The 10,258-nt window shown below is 44.4% G+C and overlaps 1 protein-coding gene across 14 annotated transcripts in view; it reads left to right on the top strand.

The window, feature by feature from the left end:
* Positions 1 to 10,258, top strand: part of ZBTB38 (zinc finger and BTB domain containing 38) — a 143,020-nt gene that overhangs the window by 97,564 nt on the left and 35,198 nt on the right. For 12 of the 14 annotated variants that reach the window (XR_826898.1, XM_010858189.1, XM_010858190.1 and 9 more), the window contains one exon: positions 1,245 to 1,349. The gene's annotated coding sequence lies outside the window, so the exon portion shown is untranslated. Of the gene's footprint in view, positions 1 to 26; positions 478 to 1,244; positions 1,350 to 6,512; positions 9,180 to 10,258 lie in introns of those variants that run through there. The other 2 variants (XM_010858194.1, XM_010858198.1) reach the window with 2 other exon arrangements.

Here is a 10,258-nt window from a genome sequence, read left to right as displayed (position 1 = left end):
AGGTGCCCGGACGCCCGGGCCTGCGCCCTGGGAGTCGGGGTCCAGCCGCGGAGTCGGGCACGTTGCGCCGCAGCTGTGGCCCATCTGCAAGGCTATGCTGAAGGGCGGGGGTCCGGGGACCAACGCGCACCCAAGGGCGGGGGACGTGACGGGCTCCGGTCCAGCAGGCTCGGGAACGGCGCTGACAGTCGCATCTCCCCTCCCTCGGACCGCGACTTGGACCCCCGTCCTGACCCATCCGGAACCTGAGGATTTCCTTGGTTGAACACCAAAGCCCCTGGAATTGAATGGGAAGTGCAAAGGCAGGGCCCTGCCCCCAGGGCTTTGCAATCTCAGCCTCCTACTTCGGCAGTAGTTAGGTCTCCACTGTTGGTACAACATGACCGCCCGCTGTTAGCCACTTTTTGCAGGATATATTATAAATCACCTGAGGTTTTAGTCTGTCTGCGGTGCCACTTTATAACTCCTCTCCTATAGGTAAGTGACTAATTCCATTCTGGACTTTGGCCCAAATTAAATATCTCTTCTAAGGATCCATAATGGATGATACGTATTTTGGTGCCTTAGACATATTTTAAAGGTTAGAAACTTTTCTCCTAATTATGAAGCTCAACGACTCGGTCAGGTTCTCATGGTTAAAAAGCATAGGAGGATTAGGTCCGCGGTTTCTGAGAAACTTCTAGTGAGGTACTATCTCTGAGGGTAGTGTTTTTCTAGCAAGAATTGAGACCCATTAGAGGATTGTGAAATCAGTATAGTGGGTTGCTACCAGATTTTTTTTTGAAGATATAGAATATATAATGCAATATAAAATAGAAAATATCAGGGTGCAAGAGTAAGCGTTGTTTTCAGGCTTTGGACTTTCAGTTTATGTAATATGATTTTAAAAAATGGTGGGTCACTGTCAAAAAAGTTTTTAAACGCTGATTTACAGGTTAATAACCCAGGATTTGGAATCTGGGGTGAATCTGTGTTTAAGTCCCAGGTCTAACATAGAGTAGCTCTGTGACCTTGAACAGATTCTGTGACCTTTCAGAGCCTCTTTTGATGTAGCTGTAAAATGGGGGGATGTCTCCTATGTTTTGAGGACTGTATGAAATCACCTATGTCATTTGCTTTGCCCAGTGCTGGACTGACAGTAGGTGTTCAGTCCATATGCTGATGGAAGTCACTTTTGTGTCTGATACGTTCAGTCTTGGCACCTAGTCATGAGACATTATTTTTTTTGCTTTACTTCTTTTTAGATCTAGATGTGGAGGAAATGGAGGACTCAGAACCAAGGATTTCCAAGTGATTTCTTCCAAAGCTCAAGACGCTAACTCTGTTAAAGCTGGTCTGTTCTAACTGAGGTAATCAAATTTACGTCTTTTGTTCTCTACTTGAAATAGGCAATGTTTTTTTCCGAGGGACTAAACCGCTCCCAAGGAGCTTATGCTTTGTGGCCAGCAATCCACCAGGTTTGGGGATTACAAAGTGACAATGACATTTAGGCAAGCTGTTATTAAGGAGACGTGATGTGTGAGGTGCCTGGTGATGAAGGGGGGATGAAAGCCTTCTAGTTCCAGTTCTGCCAGTGACTGTTGTGAGAGCTTCTGTGAGCCTTGTCTTCTGGCTTCTTCAGGCCGGAAGGACCCACAGACGTCACCAAGGCCCAGAGAGTTTAAATGACTCTTCAGGGAGACCCAGTGGGCTGAGTTGGGGCAGGCCTGAAGCTTGCATCTCGATTGCCATCCGTGCAGTCAGCTTCTGGGCCTGCTACAGGGGGAACACTGTGCTAGGCGCTGAGGATAAACACGTGAAGAGTCCACCCCCAGGATGCACGCTGTTTGCACCGACAGGTATTGACAGCCCAGCACACTAAGCTCCACCTTTGAGGCATAGACAGAGCCCCAGATGACGGTGATAACAACTACCATTGATCAAGCACTTTTGTGTGTGAGTGCAAGGCAGTATGTTAAATGCTTTAAGTGCTGTGTTCTTACTCACTCCTCACACTACCTCTGCGAAGTAAGAAAGTATAAATGTGAAGGATTGAAAGGTGAAAATGCAGGCAGGTCATGGAGGACTTTGCCTCTCAGACCACTTTTATGATGCACATTCGGTATGCAGAGCACAGAGCTAGGACCACAAAGTTCAAGGTAGAGTGCTTGCCCTCCAGGAGCTTGAAACCTTAACTCCGGAGAGGCCGAGTCAAGAGGACAGTGCCTGCCAGTAGCCCCCGTCTCCTCCGCCTACTTCTGCAGCAGTTGGAGTGGACCCAGAAGAGACCAGGGTAGTTGATGTATCACAGTTCTGGCCCCTCGATGCAAGTTTTTTTGTTTTTTCAAATTTAACATACTTTTCCATCCCTCTGTGGAAACTGATGCTTTCAATTTATAAACAATAGTAAGGTTGGCTCTGAATCCATTTATTCATTCAACAAATGTTTATTGAGCTCTTATTTGGGTATTTAAGGCACTTATTTGGGTATTTAAGACCAAACATATTACTCTGTTTTTACAGTCATGATAATGGTCATGTTCCTTCTCTTAGTGAGGAATTATTGCCCAACTGTTAGAATTTTTCTGTTACCATGCCAGAATATCAGCTTCCAAGGATGTTGGAGATTGACTTGTAAATAGGATACCAACGGGATAAATAGGAAAAACTTTTTAAAAAAATCTTCAGAAAGGAGTTTCTTTTAAATTTTGATTTTGCTGTTACCATCACCTTTATCAGCAGAGAAAAAAGCATTTTGGCAAGGGGGCTCTCTCTCTGACTTGAAATGCTCTTCTCTTTTAGCTTGTAGGCCACACAAGACACTGAATCTTCAAAAGTAAAGCAATTTAAGAGATGCTTTAATTTACAAGGTTCAAAGTTAGAAGTAGCTCCAGTGATTGCCTCAAGTAACAGAAATCAGATTGTAAGCCTGGAATGCTACTTGTAATAAACTTAAGCTTCAAATGGAACAAATGAGATGTTGAGTGTGAGTGTGCTTTGCAAACTTCTAGGAGTTCTATAAATGTCACAGCAAATATTTATCGAGTACCTACTTTGAAATCAGAAGAAAAGGCAGGGCAGAAACCAGAGACAGGGAGACCAGTTAGAAGGGCACCAGAATCCACCAAGGAAAAGGCAGGGTGGAGGGAACTTGGGGAACGCCGGAAATGGATGATAGCAGTGAAATGGGAAAGGAACAGACGCAAAGGGAAAAACTGACCCAGTCTGACATCTGAGTAGAGAAAAAACAGCTAAAGCTGACACTGAGATTTCCAGAGCAGTGGTACCCATGAAGACAACTTGGAGAAGGGTGAGCAACTACATTTTCAAGGGGTTGAGTTAGAAGTGTTGAAGTATGAAGTATGATGTCCCCTAGATGATCAGTGGTTTTGCACCCCAGAGGGAGGCCAGGGCTAGTTTAGAATCACTGATATAAAAAAAGTTAAGAGATGAGAGAACAAATTTTCCAGTGAAAAACCGTAGAGAGGCAAAGCTTGAGGATGGAGCCTTCTGAGAAAAGAAGGACGTTATGGAGGACCTAGCAAAAAGTCTGACAAGAGAGCAAAGAAGAATGGGAGAACAGGGCTCTGGAAGCCAGCACTAGAGGGTTTCCCAGAGGAGAGAGCGTGAAGTGTTAGGCTTCTGCTTAGTCGCTTCGGTCACGATTCCCAGGCAAGAGTACTAGAGTCAGTTGCCATGCCCTCCTCCAGGGGATCTGCCCCACTCAGGGAGTGAACCCGGGTCTCCTGCATTGCAGCCAGATTCTTTACCACTTGGCCACCAGGGAAGCCCAGATGAACGAGACTGGGGATATGAGGCCCAAGACGGCCATTGGATTGACAAGTGCTAGATTCCTTATTTGTTGTTTTCCTTTGTAACATGCTATGACTTGCAGAATGGATATCAAGTGGTTTCATTTCCAAAAAAAAATGTGTTAGTTTGCACAAATCAAGAATCACTGCAAAAATTTTATCCTAGCAAGCCCCAAAACACACTTCCGATTACTAAAATTTCAAGATGTTAAATGTGGTTTTGACGGTTGTTGTCCTCTTTATTCTGTTGTCAACAGACGACCAAAGAATATCCGTTGATAGAAAGTTCTTAAAAACTACATTGCTGTTGATGTAAAGGTTTCTAACAGTAATCAGGTTTGTATTTTGCCTTTTGCCACGTGACTGTTGTATGACAGGGGAAAGAGAGAGTGTGTGTGTGTGTGTGCACGCGCACGTGTGTGTATGTATTTCATGGGCATATGAGCTTAGTACAATGGAATGAGAAGGCTGGGGTCAGATAAATCTATTTCACAACCTAGCTGGGCCATTTTCCAGGGTTGTGACTTCAGAAAAGTTACTCTCTAAGCCTAACTTTTTCCATCCATAATTCAAATAGGATTGTTTTGGAGATTGAGTAATATATAACTTGGTCAGGATCCATGCCATAGTAGGCAATTAATAAATGCTAATTCCATTCCCCTTACAATTTTTTAGGTATATGTATTTTTGTTTAATATCTGTCTATACCTAAAGGCTTATTTTTATGACTTATTTTAGCATGTTCATCTAGTCATGGCACACGCATACCTTCCATGATAGCTAGTCTATCCTGTGAGAGTTCAAATGACCTGCAGTTTAGTATGGATAAGAATCTACCTGGGAAGGAGCTCCCTGGTGGTCCAGTGGTTAAGGCTTCACCTTCCAGTGCAGGTGGTGTGGGTTCGATCTGTGGTAGGAGAGATAAGTTCCCACACACCTCACGGCCAAAAAACCAGAACACGAAACAGAAGAAATATTGTAATACATACAATAAAGACTTTAAAAATGGTCCACATCAAAAAAAAATCTTTTTATAAAAGATTACACCTGAGAGATTGACTAAAATGTAGGTTCTCAGGTCCTTGGCACAGAGACTCAAATTCAGTAAATTTCGGGCAGACTCCTGAGAATGTTCATTTTAAGCAAGTACTGCAGTGATGAAGATTAGCAAATGCCAGATTTTAGGAAGCAGAGAAAGGAGATAAACCTGAGACTTGATAGGTTCATTTAAAATCCATAAAGACGTGCCTGTACTCAAAAGTTTTGTGTTATTCATGTTTACGAATTATTTTGTAATAAGATAAAGACACGTTGATCCCAGATAGTGAAGGAATGGTAGTCTTATCACACCCCACTGTTGCCATCTGTGGTGTAGCCACAGCAGTACTGGGTGACACAGCCCTCATATCAACTTCTTTTCCTGTGGAGTAAGTGGTAACACCCTGTTCCTATGCTCAGAGTTTGAAAAACCAGTGCAACTTTAAGTGTTGTTATCAATAACATATTTAATGGCAGTAACAGTGCACAAGCACACCATTAAAATAGTTTGATGCATCTGTCTATCTGACTCTGTCTTCTGGTTGACAAACATCCGTGTCATATTTCTTTTTTCTTCACATCTTGTAATCATATACTTTTTAGACTAGTTCACATTGTTTCCAACCTCATTTTATAGGTGAGAGAATAATTTATCCTTTTTTTCTCCTCCTCGTCCCAGCTCTCTTTATTTATTCACAGGAAAGGATTGAGACATACATACATGTTTGGTGTTAAGATATTTATGGAGAATATAAAACATATTTGACTCGTGTTTATTAAATTGCACTTTACATTCCTTGTATGTAATTTAAAAATCAGGTGACTCAATGGGGATATGTTTATTAAAACTCTACTGATTCATTTTATAACTGTTTTTGGCATTCCACTGACAGTTCACTTTTTTGGGAATAGGATGCCAGTGTCCTGGAGCCTTGCTTAGAATCAGGGCTTCTATGTCGAAACCCATAGGCCCTGAGGGGAGAAGACTGAACTGAATTTCATGGAGTCCATCCTGCCCCTTACATGCATTATCTCGGCCATCTTACTCTAATCTCCAGATAACTGGTGTGGCAGAAATTGAGTCTGAGAGGTTCAGTCTGATGTTGTAAACATGAGTTTTTCACACTTTGGGCTCTTATCTGGCTCCAAAGTCCAGCCTTCTGTCTCCACACCCCACGTAGTTTCCCCAGTCACATACTGAGAGCATGAAATAGCTCATCGTTCCTGATTGTGGTTTAGAGACCCTTGCCCCTGGTATTCCAGTAATTTCAGAATTTTTGACAAGAAGCGAATGGACAGAGGTAGTGTGCAAACTTGAATTCATTCAACAAATATGAGCTTGGTGCTAAGTATCATCAGATCAGGACCCTACCCTCAGGGCCTCCCTATCTTTCTCACCTGTTCTTATCTACCATCCAAGTGCTGCTGCAGGCTTGTCTTTTAGACCGAAGATACCAGTGGATTGCTGCACTGATAAGGTCAAAGATTTGTTTGACCTCTTGCTATAGCTGTCATTAGACTTCCCTGGTGGCTCAGACTGTAAAGCATCTGCCTGTAATGCAGGAGACCTAGGTTCGATCCCTGGGTCAGGAAAATCATCTGGAAAAGGAAATGGCAACCCACTCTGGTAATCTTGCCTGGAAGATCCCATGGACGGAGGAGCCTGGCGAGCTACAGTCCATGGGGTCTCAAAGAGTCAGACACGACTGAGCGACTTTACTTTCACTTTCACTTTATAGCTGTCACTGTCCCTGTGTGGGGCTTTATGTTCCCAGAGTTGCTCTGTCACTTTGAAAGTTTAAAACAGTTCCTTAGGGGATTGCCCTGGGGCCCTAAGGAATTCTACAGGGGAAAGAGCCCAGAGCCCTGCAGTGGGGGGTTGAGGGGGAGGTCAAAGAGCATCCTGTAAAAGATCGGACTGGAGACCTGGGACTGGCTCCCGTGACCCAGTGTGCAGCCTTGGGAAGGAAAGGGACAGAAGTGTGCTGGCTTGATTTCCTCACCTGTAACCTGAGAAAGTTTGGTTCAGTGATAGAAAAGGCTCCTTCCAGCAGTAATTCTTCCTCCCCAGCAGAAAAGCAGGTGTGCTAAAACAAGCAGATGGTAACTCCACGTCTGAGGTTGGCCAGAGATCCCAGTTGCGAAGCTCCCTCCCACTGTTCTCCAAGGTGTACTTGTACTGGCCAGACCTTGAGTCCAGCCTTTACCCCATACCCTTTTGAGGAAAGTGCATGGGTTTAAGGGTGGGAGAGATGTTCTGCTCTGGAGGAAATGAGGATTTTTTTCTACTGGCTGGGGAATCAGTCAACAGGTGACAAAATGGGAGGTAAGGAATCATGGTTTGAAACTTTATGGCTGGAAAGAACCTGAGGAAATAAACTAGCCCAGCCTCTTCACATTCCAGATAAGGGAACGGAAGTGCAGGGAAGTCATAGGATTTGCTCAGGGTCACACCACTTGTGGCAGACGGGGAACAGAAGCTAGTGTCCCTTGCCTGTTGCAGTTTGCTACAGAAACGGGTAGGTCCTGTCATAAGGTGGATTATCAGGAGAGCAGGAATGGGCAGTCAGCAAGCCAAGCCCAAGGAAGCACTGGCTCTCTCCAACTGTTCTGTTGACGAGAGCAGCCCGCCATGCCTGCTAGGCTTCTCACAAACGTCACCAGAAAGACACCACAATGCAAACTTCCTGTTCCATCGAAGCTCTTGGATTCTTGTCAATTAAGAGAGTCAAGAAAATTTTCCTTTTAAGCTAAGAGAGGCAGAAGGCTGTCTCCTATTTTTTAAAGCATTTTTTCCTCTCTTATTTAAGTGAAAATTTCTAAGGTCTCCAATAATTTAGTTTTGAGAGGAATGAAGCATTTTCTCAAGGAGTATAAAGAGGAAGACCCAGCTTGCACAGCCCATGTTGCTGGTCACACCTGTGCACGTGGTCCTCGTCGCCCTGTGGTCCTGAGGAATCCAGTGGCTGTTCAAGTGCTAAAAGAGCATCCTGGGGGTCTTTCGGCCACCCCCTGAAGGCTGGCTTTGTGCCAGATGAGATAGATACAAGCTGCCACTTCCTGCTTTGTGCATGGGATATTGTTTCTAGGTCCCCTTCTGTTTGTGTTATTTTTCTTGTTTGTGTGTTAGAACACTTGTGATTATTTGCAGAGTTGATTATCACTAGATAATAAGACCAGCGATTCAGTAAAAACAGAGCTGAATTTATTATCTTGCCAGGCAGAAGACAGCGGCATTCAGAATCCATCTCCCCAAACACATAAGCATTTTCACGCAGGCACGGCCATTTCTGATTAGCTCTAATGGAACGCCAATTCACTTCTAGACCAAAGGGAAGAGTGTTTTGGTCTCAGAATCTACTCAGCATTCTGGTCTGTCCCTGTGTAGACTGTCTATTCTGCTCCTATAGTCCTTGACCCAAACTCAGAGAGCAGGTGTGCCAAGGTCTCGGGTGGTCCTTGATACTCGTAGGGGAGGCCATGGCCAGTCTCACTGCATCTCGGGTCCCTGCTGCAAATTTCCTTCTGTTGCCTGTTCCACCCTTTCCCTCAGACTAATGCATGTTCCGTCTTTGCTTTAAAACGGGAAGGGGTGGGAGGACCACTTTGAGGAAGCCGAAGGCACAGGGATAGACGGAAAAAGCGATGACGTGGCAGTGAAATGAAGCCCCAAATGGGGTTTTACTCAGACATTAGAGAACTGGCCCACCCCGGGTGCTGTGCTAAATCGGGTTTGAAAAAAAAAAGCCTGACCTTTAAGATTTTTTCCTGTCAAGGTCTAGCAATTCTGGAGTTTGCTTTAGCCACTCTGCCCTGCAAGTTGACTTTTTTTGCACAGAAGCATTGTAAATTACCTGGGAGAACATTTTGTTTTTTCCCTGTAAATGAATATACACTGTGAAGTGAGTTCTGACCTTGTTTGGTTGTTTATTTAAGTCTGAATATTCATTTTTGTTTTTTGACAAGTTTCAGGAAATCACTCAAGAGCTTTGTACCATGTTTGAATGATCTATTTTAAGACTTTCTTTTCTATTGAATGATTGGCATGTCTGATAAGAAGACTTCGCGTCCCTATTTTAGGAAATACTTTTCGAGGTCCTTAACTTCTCTTTTTCATGTATGAAGCTTAAACGGGAATCTTACCTCCAATCCTAGCAGCTCCCTTACACTAAAAATGACCTGTTCCCTGCCCCCCACATGAGGTTCTCTGGCTCAGGGAGAAAAATAAAAGTCGGGTGATTAGTCATTGTGGCGTTCAGCAAACAAACACTTTGGAGGCCATGATTTATGTCGCTGGCGGGGCAAAACAAACCAGGTTATATCTGTCTCTAGCACTGACTGTTGTGAAAGGTAAGTGCCCTGTGTTTCCAGAAGGTCCCCTGAGTGCCCCTGGTTGTTGCGTTCAGGTTTCTGAAACCCGGTGGCCATTTTCTGTGAGTTTGAATCCCTGTGCTAAACCCCTCCCCCGAGGAGTCCATGAGCATTTGTTTTCTAAAATGAAAGCACAGGCAGAGACTCGAGCTGTTCTACAGAACAGCCTATTTTTAGATTTTTTTTTTTCTTAATCAGTGTATTTAAAGCATAATTTTTCTACACAGTCTATTGTGGGCTAATATCTACACTGAGTTAAGGTTTGTCTGGGGAACTTTACTTTTTTTTTTTTTTTTTAATTCAGGCAACATATTTATTGACGTAATTGTTCCCTGTTCCCTTCGCCCCCTGATCATTTCATTCTAAAACAGGTGAGCAGGGGGAACTGTTTGGATACCTACTGCCAGAAACCTTCATTCAGTTTTGATCAGATTTATTTTGTGGGTAAACTTGGCAGAAGCAAACAGGAATTTAGTTCCTTTAATACTCTGCCCTCCCCCCACCCCACAGTTTTTCCCAGTCGGTTTCTTTTGTCTGAACCATTGTGCATCCATGTGTGTGTCTGGCCAGAGTTTTGGTAACATTTCTGCAGTACAGAAAAGCTTCTGGGCCTCTGGTCATGTGTCAGCCCAGCTGGTGGGCTTGTTGGACGGTCCCTCCAGTCTCCCGCACCTCCTGAACCGCAGGGCGAGGTGACAGTTCCACAAAGTGTGTGTCATGCCTGGCCTCTTTCCAGAGATTGCGGTATTGCCAGTGGTGGCTTCAAACTGGGAAAATGGGAGGTGGAGAGAAATGATGGAAAACACTGGGGGGAGAGATTGTGGAAAACAAAAGAGAAGGAATGTGTGTGCAAGGAAAGTATCTACGTGGACTCAAATAAATAGCTGACAGCCCAGGGCCGTAAAAATCATCTCCGTACATTGGCATTTTGGATGGATCCAGGTGAGGATCTGCTGGGAACACAGGTTTGTCTGTTGACGGTGGAGAGGAAGTATGGCAGAGTGGGGCAAGAGCATCAGGAGCTGTTTTCCAGGAGGTTCCCACCTGCCCCTGCCCCC

The sequence above is a fragment of the Bison bison genome, unplaced genomic scaffold, assembly GCF_000754665.1.
Source record: "Bison bison bison isolate TAMUID 2011002044 unplaced genomic scaffold, Bison_UMD1.0 scf7180017864384, whole genome shotgun sequence".
Taxonomy (NCBI): domain Eukaryota; kingdom Metazoa; phylum Chordata; class Mammalia; order Artiodactyla; family Bovidae; genus Bison; species Bison bison.
The sequence above is the reverse complement of the archived record's forward strand: the minus strand, read 5'-3'. Positions and strand labels throughout refer to the sequence as shown.